Here is an 18,573-nt window from a genome sequence, read left to right on the forward strand (position 1 = left end):
GATGTCGCCCAACGAGACTACAGTCGATATTTACAGTCTGGATGATGACAACACACAAGTTAGATTTATTTTTGTTTTCACTGCCTTGGGCCGATATATAATTCTGTATTTAGAGGAGAACAGGCAGACCGCTGGCCTGTCAAGAGTCCATTTAACACTCTGGCTTACACACTCTGTTTCTTAATTTTAACCTTTTACCATTGGGTTTTATTTCCTTTTTTTAGTAAAATACCAATGACAAAAAAAAAATCTCTGTGTGGTTATTCATGTTTATGGCTTAATATTCCAGGATTTGTTAATGCGCTACCACATAAATCACCTACCATATCTACATGAAGCATCCAATACAGGGCACTGGAAAACATGAAATAGGTCTATGAAATGCCATACTGGGAGTCTTTTGTCATTTTTTATAATCTTTGAGCAATACAAAATAAATAGATGAAGTCATATAACCTCAAAATGTTACATCGCATATTTTACGGCTTTTCTACTTGTGTCATTTGGATGCTGCCAGTGACAACAATTATGATTTAATATGAAATAACAATAACCACCACTATTTACTATAGGAGTATCTGTGTGGAATCTGAGCTCTTCTTTCCAACAGAAACCCAGGCTGGGATTTCGCTGCCTTGGTATTTTTCTCTTTGGGGATCTAACACTCTCTAATGTAGAGCCATCAGGACAAGCATTTCCCATTACCACATACACACACACGCACACACGCACACACGCAAACGCAAACGCACCCGCACAAACACACACACACACACACACTGGTTAACAGTTTTCCCATTTTCTCAAAGATCAGGCATAATGGGAATTCTTAGCGGTTCATCGTCCCTCTTAACCCTGTCCTTCACACGACAGACTTGTGTGTGCTGTGCACACGCACACACAGACACACACACACAGACACCACAAACACATACAGAGACCACACACTCACATACGCAGTGTTGGGCAAGTTACTTCAAAAGCGTAACACATTATTTATTTCTTGTTACTGTCATTTCAAAGTAATTAGTTACATTACATATTACTGTCTTTGAATTGTAAGGCATTACACTACTTTTACATTACTTTAGCATTACTTTCACCATAATAAGAGGAAAAAAAACATTGAGCCCCCTTTCTGGTTTGTCTAGGATGAAATAGAGTGGTCGACACCGAATTCTTACTATTGGTCCTGTCTCGGGTAGCCTATTAGGCTCGTTTCGAATCACCCCTGCCTGCTTCACAATGGCTGGCTATGGGCATTCACCAAACTGTTCTTAAAACAACCCTAAACGTTCGTTTTCAGAAATGTGCAACTCACGAGTGGTTAGTACTGTTCGTCGATGTTCCAAATCAAGTATCGTAGCGAAATATAGTTTCTGTCTGGGTTTATTTGGCATTTTGTAAATCCATGATTTCGGTTGGAAGACTCATTGCTTGTTGACCTGAAACCGAAAGGCCTACTGTTGAGACGGAGAACCAAGCAAAAAGACTACAACCTTCTATAATAGGTCCATGCAACCTGCCCCCCTGGACTCTGCTGCTGCTGTGTTTAAAGATATCCTTCATCATAGACGCAGCCTTGGCTGCTGATATAGGATGTCTATGGCCGTGATCTTCTCCTCTAGCAGTAAGAAGTAGAAGTAAACAATTGCGCCGATTTTTTTCTCCTCTGCGAATCTCGCGGTGTTGGCGAATTTGTATAAAAACAACACACAAGTTAATATCGGGTTTAAAATGCATTGTAACGCGTTACTGAGATTTTTACAGAGTAAAATATTACCTTTTTTTGTAATGCCATACATTACCGCGTACCAGCAAAAAGTAATGCACTACTTTTGTAACGCGCTACTCCCAACACTGCACATACGTACACACACACACACACACACACACACACACACACACACACACACACACACACACACACACACACACACACACACACACACACACACACACACACACACACACACACACACACACACACACACACACACATTTATACACACATACGCTAAAAAGGAACATTGATCAGTTTTGTTTACCAGGAGTGCAGTATTTGCCAGTGGCCTTATTTGTTTGTTGTCTATTCCATCACTCCTCCTCCTCATCACTCCATCTCACTTCCAGAAGGCAGAATTATCTGCATCCCGATCCCCCTCTCCTCTCTGTCCTTTTTCATTAAAAAACCCTGGAAAAATAATAAACCTCTAAGATCAATAATTTATGAATTGTATTGGGTTATTAATGTGTTTTGGACCTCAGCCAGGGTGTAGTCTGACTATTTTATATTGTTCCAGTTTTGTTTACGTTTTAACCAAACTTCTCTTCTAATCTGACGTGTTTGTATCACCATTTATTTTCTTTTGGCAACTCATTTATCATTCAATGAAAATTATTTGTAATCCAATTCTCTAGCCTGCATAGGGTCTAGGAAGACCTTTGTGTATCATTTGATTTAGTGTGCCAGCAATATGAAATTGGACTTAAAAAATTAATTTGTAGGCAACTGTCAAAATACTGATAGCACTGCATTACATTTTATATCCAGTCTCTCTCTCTCTCTCTCTCTCTCTCTCTCTCTCTCTCTCTCTCACTAGCCAATCTCCCGCCAACCCTTCCTCATCCTCCCATACCCCCAACCTGTCACTGTTTCTCTGGTGTCTTTATTGCCACAGTTCGGTGCCCTGCATCCTCAATGACGTCTCCATTGTGATCGAGAGAGAGAGAGAGAGCGAGAGAGAGAGAGAGAGAGAGAGAGAGAGAGAGAGAGAGAGAGAGAGTGAGAGAGAGAGAGAGAGAGAGAGAGAGAGAGAGAGAGAGAGAGAGAGAGTCGAGAGAGAAGAAGAAGAAGAAGAAGAAGAAGAAGAAGAAGAAGAAGAAGAAGAAGAAGAAAAAAAGGAGAGCAAATGGGGGAAATTTTACACTTTTTTTAGCTGCTCATAAATCTCTCTCTGTGTTACAGAGGGTTTCATCGTCTGCTTTTATCCCTCCAATCACATCAACCGTGTATCACAATTAGAGACGCGGGCAAAGCTAAAACATAAAATCCTGTAATGTCACTACAGGACTGGTACACGACTGAAACCATACAATAGAGGGGGGACTAATTCAACAGTTGATTCTTATAGCGTCTAATTTAAGGACAGTCTGGCTAATAGAAATTGGCCTTTGCAGGGAACTGCATTGGAAAATGCATGAAAAATAGTTCCTTGATATATTTATCTACTTTTGTATATATAAATACAATATATGTTTTATTTGTATATATATAAGATAAATATATATGTTCACATATAACATATTATGTTTTGAAACAAGGTACTTTCTACACACACACACACACACACACACACACACACACACACACACACACACACACACACACACACACACACACACACACACACACACACACACACACACACACACACACACACACACACACACACACACACACAAAGAAACACACACAGAAACACACACACAGTATTCCATCAGCGCGCCAAGATGCTGCAAGCATTTTTCGAGTGCTGTGGAGCCATTCATAACATTAAGAATGGATTTTCACACTGGCTCTGAATCCAGACTGGATCAGGGCCTTTGTATGAAGCTTTCTCTCATGGATAAATAACAAAATGGCCTTCCGATGGAAAAAAAATCATAGTCCTATTGACTCCATCTGCCTGCTGTGAGTCCATTAGCTGTGCATGTGTGCGTGCGTGTGTGAATTTGTGTGTGTGCACGAGTGCATCTGGGTGTATGCGTGTGTATATGTGTGTTGGTGTGCACACGTGCATCTGTGTGTATATGCTATACACTAAAGCATGCCTGATGCATGTGTGAGCGTATAGCATGGGGGCTGAGGTGTTGGTGAGCTCAGTGCTGACGGAATGACATCACATGATGAAGTGATGTCTCACCTTTACATATATATATATATATATATATATATATATATATATATATATGTATATATTCTTCTCCGGAGTTGCCGAGGGCGTGAGGCGCCGGGCGGGTGTGGGGATACTCATAAATCCCCGGCTGAGCGCCGTGGTGTTGGAGTTTACCCCGGCAGACGAGAGGGTCGCCTCCCTGCGCCTAAGGGTTGTAGGGGGGAAAACTCTGACTATTGTTTGTGCGTATGCACCAAACAGCAGCTCGGAGTACTCGGCCTTCTTGGAGACCCTGAATGGAGTCCTGTATGGGGCTCCAGTAGGGGACTCCGTAGTTCTGCTGGGAGACTTCAACGCCCACGTGGGCAACGATGGAGACACCTGGAGAGGCGTGGTGGGGAGGAACGGCCTCCCTGATCTAAACCCGAGCGGTCGTTTGTTATTGGACTTCTGTGCTAGTCATGGATTATCCATACCAAACACCATGTTCGAACATAAGGGTGCTCATAAGTGTACCCGGGGAAACTGGATCTCTGACCAGGGAACTGCAATCCTCTCACACACAAACTTCCTCAGGAGCAGCCTAGAGGCAGTAAAGAGACCAGGGAGGGGGGGGTGGATTTGTGCAGCAAGGGGAATTAGCTCAAATGGTAGAGCGCTCGCTTAGCATGCGAGAAGTAGCGGGATCGATGCACTCCACTGCACCACTGAGGCGATGACATTACACAATAATCAATAAAGGGGATATAAATGACATTAAAATGTATCTGTGTATTTCTATTATTTCCCTTATGTTTTTTTTCATGACGACCAATAAAAAACAACAGTGTTACCCCTTATGTTTTTTTTCATGACGACCAATAAAAAACGACAGTGTTACCCCTTATGTTTTTTTTCATGACGACCAAAGAAAAACAACAGTGTTACCCCCTAAGTTTTTTTTCATGACGACCAATATTAAACAACAGTGTTACCCCTTATGTTTTTTTTCATGACGACCAATAAAAAACAACAGTGTTACCCCTTATGTTTTTTTTCATGACGACCAAAGAAAAACAACAGTGTTACCCCCTATGTTTTATTTGATAAATATCGACAGTGTTACCCCTTATGTTTTTTTTCATGACGACCAATAAATAACAACAGTGTTACCCCTTATGTTTTTTTTCATGACGACCAATAAAAAACGACAGTGTTACCCCTTATGTTTTCTTTCATGACGACCAATAAAAAACAATAGTGTTACCCCTTATCTTTTTTTTCATGAGGATCAATAAAAAACAACAGTGTTACCCCTTATGTTTTTTTTTATGACGACCAATAAAAAATGACAGTGTTACCCCTTGTGTTTTTTTTCATGACGACCAATAAAAAACAACAGTGTTACCCCTTATGTTTTTTTTCATGACGACAAAAGAAAACAACAGTGTTACCCCCTATGTTTTTTTTCATGACGACCAATAAAAAACAACAGTGTTACCCCTTATGTTTTTTTTCATGACGACCAAAAAAAAACGAGTGTTACCCCTTATGTTTTTTTTCATGACGACCAACAAAAAACAACAGTGTTACCCCTTATGTTTTTTTTCATGACGACCAATAAAAAACAACAGTGTTACCTTAAGTTTTTTTTCATGACGACCAACAAAAAACAACAGTGTTACCCCTTATGTTTTTTTTCATGACGACCAACAAAAAACAACAGTGTTACCCCTTATGTTTTTTTTCATGACGACCAATAAAAAACAACAGTGTTACCTTATGTTTTTTTTCATGAGGATCAATAAAAAACAACAGTGTTACCCCTTATGTGTTTTTTCATGACGACCAATAAAAAACGACAGTGTTAGCCCTTGTGTTTTTTTTCATGACGACCAATAAAAAAACAAGTGTTACCCCTTATGTTTTTTTTCATGACGATGAATAAAAAACAACAGTGTTACCCCTTATGTTTTCTTTCATGACGACCAATAAAAAACAACAGTGTTACCCCTTATGTTTTTTTTCATGACGACCAATAAAAAACGACAGTGTTACCCCTTATGTTTTCTTTCATGACGACCAATAAAAAACAATAGTGTTACCCCTTATCTTTTTTTTCATGAGGATCAATAAAAAACAACAGTGTTACCCCTTATGTTTTTTTTTATGACGACCAATAAAAAATGACAGTGTTACCCCTTGTGTTTTTTTTCATGACGACCAATAAAAAACAACAGTGTTACCCCTTATGTTTTTTTTCATGACGACAAAAGAAAACAACAGTGTTACCCCCTATGTTTTTTTTCATGACGACCAATAAAAAACAACAGTGTTACCCCTTATGTTTTTTTTCATGACGACCAAAAAAAAACGAGTGTTACCCCTTATGTTTTTTTTCATGACGACCAACAAAAAACAACAGTGTTACCCCTTATGTTTTTTTTCATGACGACCAATAAAAAACAACAGTGTTACCTTAAGTTTTTTTTCATGACGACCAACAAAAAACAACAGTGTTACCCCTTATGTTTTTTTTCATGACGACCAACAAAAACAACAGTGTTACCCCTTATGTTTTTTTTCATGACGACCAATAAAAAACAACAGTGTTACCTTATGTTTTTTTTCATGAGGATCAATAAAAAACAACAGTGTTACCCCTTATGTGTTTTTTCATGACGACCAATAAAAAACGACAGTGTTAGCCCTTGTGTTTTTTTTCATGACGACCAATAAAAAAACAAGTGTTACCCCTTATGTTTTTTTTCATGACGATGAATAAAAAACAACAGTGTTACCCCTTATGTTTTCTTTCATGACGACCAATAAAAAACAACAGTGCTACTGTCACGTTAAAATTGTACCGGGGGTGAAAATTGTACCGGCCTACGTCATCAATTGTTTACATCTTGACAACCTGCCTGGGAACAGACGACGCGATCGTCTGTTGCCGGGCAGGTTGCAAAAAACATTCGACTCATGTTTCCAAAAGACGAAATAACATAAAACAGATAACGGGTCGCTAGATAAAATTTGTTTTTACTTTATATTTGAATTGTATTTAATTGTTTAATCGAATAGCAACAGACGACGCGATCGTCTGTTGCCGGGAAACGGGCGATCGCGTCAAATGACGTAGGAAGGTTCTTCAACATTCGCGTCCTACGTCATTAGACGCGATCGCCCGTTTCCCGGCAACAGACGATCGCGTCGTCTTTTGCTATTCGATTAAACAATTAAATACAATACAAATATAAAGTAAAAACAAGTGTTATCTAGCGATCCGTTATCTGTATTATGTTATTTCGTCTTTTGGAAACATGAGCCGAATGTTTTTTGCAACCTGCCCGGCAACAGACGATCATGTCGTCTGTTACCAGGCAGGTTGTCAAGATGTAAACAAAAGATGACGTGGGCCGGTAAAATTTTCGCCCCCGGTACAATTTTAACGTGACACTACCCCTTACGTTTTTTTTCATGACGACCAAAGAAAAACAACAGTGTTGCCCCTTATGTTTTTTTTCATGAGGATCAATAAAAAACAACAGTGTTACCCCTTATGTTTTTTTTTATGACGACCAATAAAAAATGACAGTGTTACCCCTTGTGGTTTTTTTTATGACGACCAATAAAAAACAACAGTGTTACCCTTTATTTTTTTTTCATGACGACCAATACAAAACAACAGTGTTACCCCTTATGTTTTTTTTCATGACGACCATTAAAAGACGACAGTGTTACCCCTTATGTTTTATTTGACAAAGACAACAGTGTTACCCCTTATGTTTTTTTTCATGACGACCAATAAAAAACGACAGTGTTACCCCTTATGTTTTATTTGACAAAGACAAAAGTGTTACCACTTATGTTTTTTTTCATGACGACCAATAAAAAAAGACACTGTTACCCCTTATGTTTTTTTTCATGACGACCAATAAAAAACAACAGTGTTACCCCTTTTGTTTTTTTTCATGACAACCAATAAAAAACAACAGTGTTACCACTTATGTTTTTTTTCATGACGACCAATAAATAACAACAGTGTTACCCCTTATGTTTTTTTTCATGACGACCAATAAAAAACGACAGTGTTACCCCTTATGTTTTTTTTCATGACGACCAATAAAAAACAACAGTGTTACCCCGTATGTTTTTTTTCATGACGACCAATAAAAAACGACGGTGTTACCCCTTTTGTTTTTTTTCATGACAACCAATAAAAAACGACAGTGTTACCCCTTGTGTTTTATTTGACAAAGACAACAGTGTTACCCCTTATGTTTTTTTTCATGACGATGAATAAAAAACAACAGTGTTACCCCTTATGTTTTCTTTCATGACGACCAATAAAAAACAACAGTGCTACTGTCACGTTAAAATTGTACCGGGGGTGAAAATTGTACCGGCCTACGTCATCAATTGTTTACATCTTGACAACTTGCCTGGGAACAGACGACGCGATCGTCTGTTGCCGGGCAGGTTGCAAAAAACATTCGACTCATGTTTTCCAAAAGACGAAATAACATAAAACAGATAACGGGTCGCTAGATAAAATTTGTTTTTACTTTATATTTGAATTGTATTTAATTGTTTAATCGAATAGCAACAGACGACGCGATCGTCTGTTGCCGGGAAACGGGCGATCGCATCAAATGACGTAGGAAGGTTCTTCAACATTCGCGTCCTACGTCATTAGACGCGATCATTAACACGACAGTGTTACCCCTTGTGTTTTATTTGACAAAGACAACAGTGTTACCCCTTATGGTTTTTTTCATGACGACCAATAAAAAACAACAGTGTTACCCCTTATGTTTTTTTTCATGACGACCAATAAAAAACAACAGTGTTACCCCTTATGTTTTTTTTCATGACAACCAATAAAAAACAACAGTGTTACCCCTCATGTTTTTTTTCATGACCACTAATAAAAAACAACAGTGTTACCCCTTAGGTTTTTTTTCATGACCACCAATAAAAAACAACAGTGTTACCCCTTATGTTTTTTTTCATGACGACCAATAAAAAACAACAGTGTTACCCCTTATGTTTTTTTTCATGACGACCAATAAAAAACAACAGTGTTACCCCTTATGTTTTTTTTCATGACAACCAATAAAAAACAACAGTGTTACCCCTCATGTTTTTTTTCATGACCACTAATAAAAAACAACAGTGTTACCCCTTAGGTTTTTTTTCATGACCACCAATAAAAAACAACAGTGTTACCCCTTATGTTTTTTTTCATGACGACCAATAAAAAACAACAGTGTTACCCCTTATGTTTTTTTTCATGACCACCAATAAAAAACAACAGTGTTACCCCTTATGTTTTTTTTCATGACGACCAATAAAAAACCACAGTCTCACCCCTTATGTTTTTTTTCATGACAACCAATAAAAAACAACAGTGGTACCCCTTATGTTTTTTTTCATGACGACCAATAAAAATTAACAGGGAGTACCCCGGTCAACGTTTTTGCAGGGATTCGATCCTGAACTGTATAGAGTGTTAACCTCCGTTCTAATCAATGCACCATCAAGACACAGAAAGAAATTAACACAATGGTTATGCTTGACTTTATAATTCTCCTGAAATAGAAGACTAGCAGGTAATTTACATGTACAGTGATGTTACACATTCTGAAAATAAAATAAAATACATAAAAAAAAGGAAAATAAATATTCCGGTCGGGAAGAGAAAAAAAAAAAGATTGAGCCTCCGAGCTCGAAAAGTTTTGTAGTGAACGGAGCGTTTAAATGATTCCCTGAAGGGCCTTATGTTTTTTTTCATGACGACCTATAAAAAACGACAGTGTTACCCCTTATGTTTTTTTTCATGACGACCAATAAATAACAACAGTGTTACCCCTTATGTTTTTTTTCATGACGACCAATAAAAAACGACAGTGTTACCCCTTATGTTTTTTTTCATGACGACCAATAAAAAACAACAGTGTTACCCCGTATGTTTTTTTTCATGACGACCAAAGAAAAACAACAGTGTTACCCCTTATGTTTTTTTTCATGACCACCAATAAAAAACAACAGTGTTACCCCTTATGTTTTTTTTCATGACGACCAACAAAAAACAACAGTGTTACCCCTTATGTTTTTTTTCATGACCACCAATAAAAAACAACAGTGTTACCCCTTATGTTTTTTTTCATGACGACCAATAAAAAACCACAGTCTCACCCCTTATGTTTTTTTTCATGACAACCAATAAAAAACAACAGTGGTACCCCTTATGTTTTTTTTCATGACGACCAATAAAAATTAACAGGGAGTACCCCGGTCAACGTTTTTGCAGGGATTCGATCCTGAACTGTATAGAGTGTTAACCTCCGTTCTAATCAATGCACCATCAAGACACAGAAAGAAATTAACACAATGGTTATGCTTGACTTTATAATTCTCCTGAAATAGAAGACTAGCAGGTAATTTACATGTACAGTGATTTTACACATTCTGAAAATAAAATAAAATACATAAAAAAAAGGAAAATAAATATTCCGGTCGGGAAGAGAAAAAAAAAAAGATTGAGCCTCCGAGCTCGAAAAGTTTTGTAGTGAACGGAGCGTTTAAATGATTCCCTGAAGGGGTAACAACAGTTACCCCTTATGGTTTTTTTCATGACGACCTATAAAAAACGACAGTGTTACCCCTTATGTTTTTTTTCATGACGACCAATAAAAAACGACAGTGTTACCCCTTATGTTTTTTTTCATGACGACCAATAAAAAACAACAGTGTTATCCCGTATGTTTTTTTTCATGACGACCAAAGAAAAACAACAGTGTTACCCCTTATGTTTTTTTTCATGACCACCAATAAAAAACAACAGTGTTACCCCTTATGTTTTTTTTCATGACGACCAACAAAAAACAACAGTGTTACCCCTTATGTTTTTTTTCATGACCACCAATAAAAAACAACAGTGTTACCCCTTATGTTTTTTTTCATGACGACCAATAAAAAACCACAGTCTCACCCCTTATGTTTTTTTTCATGACGACCAATAAAAATTAACAGGGAGTACCCCGGTCAACGTTTTTGCAGGGATTCGATCCTGAACTGTATAGAGTGTTAACCTCCGTTCTAATCAATGCACCATCAAGACACAGAAAGAAATTAACACAATGGTTATGCTTGACTTTATAATTCTCCTGAAATAGAACGACCAAAAACAACAGTTACCCCTTATGGTTTTTTTCATGACGACCTATAAAAAACGACAGTGTTACCCCTTATGTTTTTTTTCATGACGACCAATAAATAACAACAGTGTTACCCCTTATGTTTTTTTTCATGACGACCAATAAAAAACAACAGTGTTACCCCGTAAGTTTTTTTTCATGACGACCAAAGAAAAACAACAGTGTTACCCCTTATGTTTTTTTTCATGACGACCAATAAAAAACAACAGTGTTACCCCTTATGTTTTTTTTCATGAGGATCAATAAAAAACAACAGTATTACCCCTTATGTTTTTTTTCATGACGACCAATAAAAAACGACAGTGTTACCCCTTGTGTTTTTTTTCATGACGACCAATAAAAAACAACAGTGTTACCCCTTATGTTTTCTTTCATGACGACCAATAAAAAACAACAGTGCTACCCCTTATGTTTTTTTTCATGACCACCAATAAAAAACAACAGTGTTACCCCTTATGTTTTTTTTCATGACGACCAATAAAAAACGACAGTGTTACCCCGTATGTTTTTTTTCATGACGACCAATAAAAAACAACAGTGTTACCCCTTTTGGTTTTTTTCATGACAACCAATAAAAAACGACAGTGTTACCCCTTGTGTTTTATTTGACAAAGACAACAGTGTTACCCCTTATGGTTTTTTTCATGACGACCAATAAAAAACAACAGTGTTACCCCCTATGTTTTTTTTCATGACGACCAATAAAAAACAACAGTGTTACCCCCTATGTTTTTTTTCATGACGACCAATAAAAAACAACAGTGTTACCCCTTATGTTTTTTTTCATGACGACCAATAAAAAACGACAGTGTTACCCCTTATGTTTTTTTTCATGACGACTAATAAAAAACGACAGTGTTACCCCTTATGTTTTTTTTCATGACGACGAAAGAAAAACAACAGTGTTACCCCCTATGTTTTTTTTCATGACGACCAAAGAAAAACAACAGTGTTTCCCCTTATGCTTTTTTTCATGACGACCAATAAAAAACAACAGTGTTACCCCTTATGTTTTTTTTCATGACGACCAATAAAAAACGACAGTGTTACCCCTTGTGGTTTTTTTCCATGACGACCAATAAAAAACAACAGCATTACCCCCTATGTTTTTTTTCATGACGACCAAAGAAAAACAACAGTGTTACCCCTTATGTTTTTTTTCATGACGACCAATAAAAAACAGTGTTGCCCCTTGTTTTTTTTCATGACGACCAAAGAAAAACAACAGTGTTACCCCCTATGTTTTATTTGATAAATATCGACAGTGTTACCCCTTATGTTTTTTTCCCATGATGACTGATGAAAAACAACAGTGATACCCCTTATGTTTTTTTTCATGACGACTAATAAAAAACAACAGTGTTACCCCTTTTTTTTTTTTTCATGACGACCAATAAAAAACGACAGTGTTAGCCCTTGTGTTTTTTTTCATGACGACCAATAAAAAAACAAGTGTTACCCCTTATGTTTTTTTTCATGACGATGAATAAAAAACAACAGTGTTACCCCTTATGTTTTCTTTCATGACGACCAATAAAAAACAACAGTGCTACTGTCACGTTAAAATTGTACCGGGGGTGAAAATTGTACCGGCCTACGTCATCAATTGTTTACATCTTGACAACCTGCCTGGGAACAGACGACGCGATCGTCTGTTGCCGGGCAGGTTGCAAAAAACATTCGACTCATGTTTCCAAAAGACGAAATAACATAAAACAGATAACGGGTCGCTAGATAAAATTTGTTTTTACTTTATATTTGAATTGTATTTAATTGTTTAATCGAATAGCAACAGACGACGCGATCGTCTGTTGCCGGGAAACGGGCGATCGCGTCAAATGACGTAGGAAGGTTCTTCAACATTCGCGTCCTACGTCATTAGACGCGATCGCCCGTTTCCCGGCAACAGACGATCGCGTCGTCTTTTGCTATTCGATTAAACAATTAAATACAATACAAATATAAAGTAAAAACAAGTGTTATCTAGCGATCCGTTATCTGTATTATGTTATTTCGTCTTTTGGAAACATGAGCCGAATGTTTTTTGCAACCTGCCCGGCAACAGACGATCATGTCGTCTGTTACCAGGCAGGTTGTCAAGATGTAAACAAAAGATGACGTGGGCCGGTAAAATTTTCGCCCCCGGTACAATTTTAACGTGACACTACCCCTTACGTTTTTTTTCATGACGACCAAAGAAAAACAACAGTGTTGCCCCTTATGTTTTTTTTCATGAGGATCAATAAAAAACAACAGTGTTACCCCTTATGTTTTTTTTTATGACGACCAATAAAAAATGACAGTGTTACCCCTTGTGGTTTTTTTTATGACGACCAATAAAAAACAACAGTGTTACCCTTTATTTTTTTTTCATGACGACCAATACAAAACAACAGTGTTACCCCTTATGTTTTTTTTCATGACGACCATTAAAAGACGACAGTGTTACCCCTTATGTTTTATTTGACAAAGACAACAGTGTTACCCCTTATGTTTTTTTTCATGACGACCAATAAAAAACGACAGTGTTACCCCTTATGTTTTATTTGACAAAGACAAAAGTGTTACCACTTATGTTTTTTTTCATGACGACCAATAAAAAAAGACACTGTTACCCCTTATGTTTTTTTTCATGACGACCAATAAAAAACAACAGTGTTACCCCTTTTGTTTTTTTTCATGACAACCAATAAAAAACAACAGTGTTACCACTTATGTTTTTTTTCATGACGACCAATAAATAACAACAGTGTTACCCCTTATGTTTTTTTTCATGACGACCAATAAAAAACGACAGTGTTACCCCTTATGTTTTTTTTCATGACGACCAATAAAAAACAACAGTGTTACCCCGTATGTTTTTTTTCATGACGACCAATAAAAAACGACGGTGTTACCCCTTTTGTTTTTTTTCATGACAACCAATAAAAAACGACAGTGTTACCCCTTGTGTTTTATTTGACAAAGACAACAGTGTTACCCCTTATGTTTTTTTTCATGACGATGAATAAAAAACAACAGTGTTACCCCTTATGTTTTCTTTCATGACGACCAATAAAAAACAACAGTGCTACTGTCACGTTAAAATTGTACCGGGGGTGAAAATTGTACCGGCCTACGTCATCAATTGTTTACATCTTGACAACTTGCCTGGGAACAGACGACGCGATCGTCTGTTGCCGGGCAGGTTGCAAAAAACATTCGACTCATGTTTTCCAAAAGACGAAATAACATAAAACAGATAACGGGTCGCTAGATAAAATTTGTTTTTACTTTATATTTGAATTGTATTTAATTGTTTAATCGAATAGCAACAGACGACGCGATCGTCTGTTGCCGGGAAACGGGCGATCGCATCAAATGACGTAGGAAGGTTCTTCAACATTCGCGTCCTACGTCATTAGACGCGATCATTAACACGACAGTGTTACCCCTTGTGTTTTATTTGACAAAGACAACAGTGTTACCCCTTATGGTTTTTTTCATGACGACCAATAAAAAACAACAGTGTTACCCCTTATGTTTTTTTTCATGACGACCAATAAAAAACAACAGTGTTACCCCTTATGTTTTTTTTCATGACAACCAATAAAAAACAACAGTGTTACCCCTCATGTTTTTTTTCATGACCACTAATAAAAAACAACAGTGTTACCCCTTAGGTTTTTTTTCATGACCACCAATAAAAAACAACAGTGTTACCCCTTATGTTTTTTTTCATGACGACCAATAAAAAACAACAGTGTTACCCCTTATGTTTTTTTTCATGACGACCAATAAAAAACAACAGTGTTACCCCTTATGTTTTTTTTCATGACAACCAATAAAAAACAACAGTGTTACCCCTCATGTTTTTTTTCATGACCACTAATAAAAAACAACAGTGTTACCCCTTAGGTTTTTTTTCATGACCACCAATAAAAAACAACAGTGTTACCCCTTATGTTTTTTTTCATGACGACCAATAAAAAACAACAGTGTTACCCCTTATGTTTTTTTTCATGACCACCAATAAAAAACAACAGTGTTACCCCTTATGTTTTTTTTCATGACGACCAATAAAAAACCACAGTCTCACCCCTTATGTTTTTTTTCATGACAACCAATAAAAAACAACAGTGGTACCCCTTATGTTTTTTTTCATGACGACCAATAAAAATTAACAGGGAGTACCCCGGTCAACGTTTTTGCAGGGATTCGATCCTGAACTGTATAGAGTGTTAACCTCCGTTCTAATCAATGCACCATCAAGACACAGAAAGAAATTAACACAATGGTTATGCTTGACTTTATAATTCTCCTGAAATAGAAGACTAGCAGGTAATTTACATGTACAGTGATGTTACACATTCTGAAAATAAAATAAAATACATAAAAAAAAGGAAAATAAATATTCCGGTCGGGAAGAGAAAAAAAAAAAGATTGAGCCTCCGAGCTCGAAAAGTTTTGTAGTGAACGGAGCGTTTAAATGATTCCCTGAAGGGCCTTATGTTTTTTTTCATGACGACCTATAAAAAACGACAGTGTTACCCCTTATGTTTTTTTTCATGACGACCAATAAATAACAACAGTGTTACCCCTTATGTTTTTTTTCATGACGACCAATAAAAAACGACAGTGTTACCCCTTATGTTTTTTTTCATGACGACCAATAAAAAACAACAGTGTTACCCCGTATGTTTTTTTTCATGACGACCAAAGAAAAACAACAGTGTTACCCCTTATGTTTTTTTTCATGACCACCAATAAAAAACAACAGTGTTACCCCTTATGTTTTTTTTCATGACGACCAACAAAAAACAACAGTGTTACCCCTTATGTTTTTTTTCATGACCACCAATAAAAAACAACAGTGTTACCCCTTATGTTTTTTTTCATGACGACCAATAAAAAACCACAGTCTCACCCCTTATGTTTTTTTTCATGACAACCAATAAAAAACAACAGTGGTACCCCTTATGTTTTTTTTCATGACGACCAATAAAAATTAACAGGGAGTACCCCGGTCAACGTTTTTGCAGGGATTCGATCCTGAACTGTATAGAGTGTTAACCTCCGTTCTAATCAATGCACCATCAAGACACAGAAAGAAATTAACACAATGGTTATGCTTGACTTTATAATTCTCCTGAAATAGAAGACTAGCAGGTAATTTACATGTACAGTGATTTTACACATTCTGAAAATAAAATAAAATACATAAAAAAAAGGAAAATAAATATTCCGGTCGGGAAGAGAAAAAAAAAAAGATTGAGCCTCCGAGCTCGAAAAGTTTTGTAGTGAACGGAGCGTTTAAATGATTCCCTGAAGGGGTAACAACAGTTACCCCTTATGGTTTTTTTCATGACGACCTATAAAAAACGACAGTGTTACCCCTTATGTTTTTTTTCATGACGACCAATAAAAAACGACAGTGTTACCCCTTATGTTTTTTTTCATGACGACCAATAAAAAACAACAGTGTTATCCCGTATGTTTTTTTTCATGACGACCAAAGAAAAACAACAGTGTTACCCCTTATGTTTTTTTTCATGACCACCAATAAAAAACAACAGTGTTACCCCTTATGTTTTTTTTCATGACGACCAACAAAAAACAACAGTGTTACCCCTTATGTTTTTTTTCATGACCACCAATAAAAAACAACAGTGTTACCCCTTATGTTTTTTTTCATGACGACCAATAAAAAACCACAGTCTCACCCCTTATGTTTTTTTTCATGACGACCAATAAAAATTAACAGGGAGTACCCCGGTCAACGTTTTTGCAGGGATTCGATCCTGAACTGTATAGAGTGTTAACCTCCGTTCTAATCAATGCACCATCAAGACACAGAAAGAAATTAACACAATGGTTATGCTTGACTTTATAATTCTCCTGAAATAGAACGACCAAAAACAACAGTTACCCCTTATGGTTTTTTTCATGACGACCTATAAAAAACGACAGTGTTACCCCTTATGTTTTTTTTCATGACGACCAATAAATAACAACAGTGTTACCCCTTATGTTTTTTTTCATGACGACCAATAAAAAACAACAGTGTTACCCCGTAAGTTTTTTTTCATGACGACCAAAGAAAAACAACAGTGTTACCCCTTATGTTTTTTTTCATGACGACCAATAAAAAACAACAGTGTTACCCCTTATGTTTTTTTTCATGAGGATCAATAAAAAACAACAGTATTACCCCTTATGTTTTTTTTCATGACGACCAATAAAAAACGACAGTGTTACCCCTTGTGTTTTTTTTCATGACGACCAATAAAAAACAACAGTGTTACCCCTTATGTTTTCTTTCATGACGACCAATAAAAAACAACAGTGCTACCCCTTATGTTTTTTTTCATGAATACCAATAAAAAACAACAGTGTTACCCCTTATGTTTTTTTTCATGACGACCAATAAAAAACGACAGTGTTACCCCGTATGTTTTTTTTCATGACGACCAATAAAAAACAACAGTGTTACCCCTTTTGGTTTTTTTCATGACAACCAATAAAAAACGACAGTGTTACCCCTTGTGTTTTATTTGACAAAGACAACAGTGTTACCCCTTATGGTTTTTTTCATGACGACCAATAAAAAACAACAGTGTTACCCCCTATGTTTTTTTTCATGACGACCAATAAAAAACAACAGTGTTACCCCCTATGTTTTTTTTCATGACGACCAATAAAAAACAACAGTGTTACCCCTTATGTTTTTTTTCATGACGACCAATAAAAAACGACAGTGTTACCCCTTATGTTTTTTTTCATGACGACTAATAAAAAACGACAGTGTTACCCCTTATGTTTTTTTTCATGACGACGAAAGAAAAACAACAGTGTTACCCCCTATGTTTTTTTTCATGACGACCAAAGAAAAACAACAGTGTTTCCCCTTATGCTTTTTTTCATGACGACCAATAAAAAACAACAGTGTTACCCCTTATGTTTTTTTTCATGACGACCAATAAAAAACGACAGTGTTACCCCTTGTGGTTTTTTTCCATGACGACCAATAAAAAACAACAGCATTACCCCCTATGTTTTTTTTCATGACGACCAAAGAAAAACAACAGTGTTACCCCTTATGTTTTTTTTCATGACGACCAATAAAAAACAGTGTTGCCCCTTGTTTTTTTTCATGACGACCAAAGAAAAACAACAGTGTTACCCCCTATGTTTTATTTGATAAATATCGACAGTGTTACCCCTTATGTTTTTTTCCCATGATGACTGATGAAAAACAACAGTGATACCCCTTATGTTTTTTTTCATGACGACTAATAAAAAACAACAGTGTTACCCCTTTTTTTTTTTTTCATGACGACCAATAAAAAACGACAGTGTTACCCCTTATGTTTTCTTTCATGACGACCAATAAAAAACAACAGTGTTACCCCTTATGTTTTTTTTCATGAGGATCAATAAAAAACAGTGTTACCCCTTATGTTTTCTTTCATGACATGAAAAAACAACAGTGC

At 36.6% G+C, this 18,573-nt stretch overlaps 2 long non-coding RNA genes across 2 annotated transcripts; both read left to right on the forward strand.

Annotated features, from left to right (window-relative positions):
* Positions 1–9,663: 9,663 nt before the first annotated feature.
* Positions 9,664–11,495, forward strand: LOC132475289 (uncharacterized). The gene is made up of 3 exons (XR_009529852.1): positions 9,664–10,072; positions 10,496–10,868; positions 11,078–11,495. It is a non-coding gene; the product is annotated as an uncharacterized LOC132475289 (long non-coding RNA).
* A 4,096-nt stretch (positions 11,496–15,591) lies between these two features.
* On the forward strand, positions 15,592–18,062 carry LOC132474878 (uncharacterized). The gene is made up of 3 exons (XR_009529753.1): positions 15,592–16,000; positions 16,424–16,796; positions 17,006–18,062. It is a non-coding gene; the product is annotated as an uncharacterized LOC132474878 (long non-coding RNA).
* The last annotated feature ends 511 nt before the right edge of the window (positions 18,063–18,573 follow it).

This window comes from Gadus macrocephalus, chromosome 16 (assembly GCF_031168955.1).
Source record: "Gadus macrocephalus chromosome 16, ASM3116895v1".
In the NCBI taxonomy this organism is placed as follows: Eukaryota; Metazoa; Chordata; class Actinopteri; order Gadiformes; family Gadidae; genus Gadus; species Gadus macrocephalus.